We start from the raw sequence: 2,500 nt of genomic DNA on the forward strand, positions 1-2,500 counted from the left end.
ATTCCTCACACTTCCCCACCACACACTGCCACACTTCACACTATCATACAATTATATTTTACTTATAAGTTTATGAAGGCTGCATAGGACCCTCCCCCCCCTAATTTTCAGTCACTCCTATGCTAAAATAATAATAATAATAATAATAATAACAAAAAAGGTGCCATTGGGAGTGAGGGGTTTGACGTGATAAAGGAGTGGAAGAGGAAGGGGAAGGGGAGGAGGAAGGAGTGGAAGACGAGGGGGAGGAAGGGGAAGGGGAGGAGGAAGGAGTGGAAGAGGAGGGGGAGGAAGGGGAAGGAGAGGAGGAAGGAGTGGAAGACGAGGGGGAGGAAGGGGAAGGGGAGGAGGAAGGAGTGGAAGACGAGGGGGAGAAAGAGGAAGGGGATGGGGAGAGGAGTAAAGGGAATGAGAAGAGGAGGTATGGGAAGGGGAAAAGGAGGAAGGGAGGGGAAAGGAAGAGGAAAGTGGAGGAGGAAGGGGAAAGTGGAGGAGGAGGAGGAAGAGGAAGAGGAAGGGGAAGGGGAAAGTGCAGCAGGATTAGGAAGGAGGAGGAGGTGGAAAGACAAGAAGGCGGAGACCAAGGAAGAAAAAGTTGATCTAGGCAATAAAAACAATGACCCCCAGATGGCAACACTTCCCAGCTGTTCCAGAGTTACCAGATGCCGCCAGGAGGACGGAGGAATATTCATTAGCCTTATTTGTATTAACCTAATTTAGTTATTCATTTAGTTTGTTATTCACTTAATTTGTTATCTATTTATTTATCTATTAACTAATTTTTTGCTGCATTGATACGATTTTACTTCGGATAGTTTTTTTATTTGATGTTAGTTCCTTAACACCATTTCTCAAGTAAATTAGTCTGAAACTTAACACGTCATCGTATTGAAGTGTTATTTTTTTTTACGATCAATAACAGGGTGTATTCATAAATTCTGCAGGGTGTATTCATAAATTTGGCAGGGTGTATTCATAAATTTTCTTGACTAAATTTGTATACAGGATTACTTACATACTTTCCTAAATTCTTATACTACCAAACACTTCACAAAACTAGAGTATTAAAAGAAAAAATCTACCATACCTATTTATCTATCTATCTATCGACTACTATCAATCAATCTATCGTAGCCAGACGCCTTATCCTGTACGGGTAGCTACAAACAAATCGCCACTGGTGTACCCTGTTCCTCGCCATCAGGTTGTCCTTTCTCCTAATAACCCTTACACACACACACACACACACACACACACATACAGAGAGAGAGAGAGAGGGAGATGAATTACATTATGGTACACACACACACACACATACAGAGAGAGAGAGAGAGAGGGAGATGAATTACATTATAGTACACACACATATAGAGAGAGAGAGAGGGGGAGATGAATTACATTATAGTACACACACACACACACACATACACATACAGAGAGAGAGAGGGAGATGAATTACATTATAGTACACACACACACACACACGGATTTAAACATGAACCAGATATACATAATAATATTCACGTGTACGTATTCTGTTTACGTGTACGTATTCTATTCACGTGTACGCATTTTATTCACGTGTATGTACTCTATTTCCCCATTACATAGGCATCAATAGTACAAAAAATACATTGTCTCGTATCTAACATTACGTAATCTTTCGGTATTACTAACGATAGCGTAAGATATATACGTTAATATTATCTTTACGTTGTTTTATGTAGCCTACGTTAAAGCTTATATAATTTGATGTATTCTAGGGTGGTAATGGGATGTTAATTGCATAAAGGATAATACTGTGGTGTAATATTGAAGATAAATCGCTGAGGAAGAGATGTCAGGAAGCATACACTAATTATTTTGCGGATTACAAGTTATTCTCTTTCATTTTACATAATTATACTTCTAAATATTAACGGGAAATGCATAAATAACATACAAGAATAAAACACACACACAGACATACACACACACGCACGCACACACGCAAACACACGCGCGGGAGAACTGGGTGACAGATTGACCTACTGGAATACGGCTTAATTTTCAACACACGAATCTCTCACCTTATATTCCTCTTTTTGTCCCTTCGTCTGCCATTTCCTCTTCTCCGCTTCCTATATTTCCTCCACGTAGCACTAAACTCACGAAAAATAAACAGTCTTCTCGTATATACCGCAAATGTCCACGAATATAAGCGAAAATAATGAGAGCGACGACGCAGGTGACATTTGAATTGGATTTCCCGCCTCGAGTGACGCGGAGGAAGACGGCTGCATCACTCCGAGATTTCCGTCTCATCTCGCCCGCCCGCCACAAAACTAGTTCCGTGCATAGGGCTAGTTTTCGCCACGACTATTATTTATTTCTGCTATTACACTGCCATTTTGTATCCAATGAACACTGAGGTTCAAGGGAAAGCGCCGATTAACCCATATTTGTGCGAAGGTAATATATTAATCGCCAAATTAGCCCAGCATCCCTGGCGGTGGAATAT

The sequence above is a fragment of the Coenobita brevimanus genome, chromosome 34 (genome assembly GCF_032717465.1).
Source record: "Coenobita brevimanus isolate Jiangsu-jjx chromosome 34, ASM3271746v2, whole genome shotgun sequence".
NCBI classification, from domain to species: domain Eukaryota; kingdom Metazoa; phylum Arthropoda; class Malacostraca; order Decapoda; family Coenobitidae; genus Coenobita; species Coenobita brevimanus.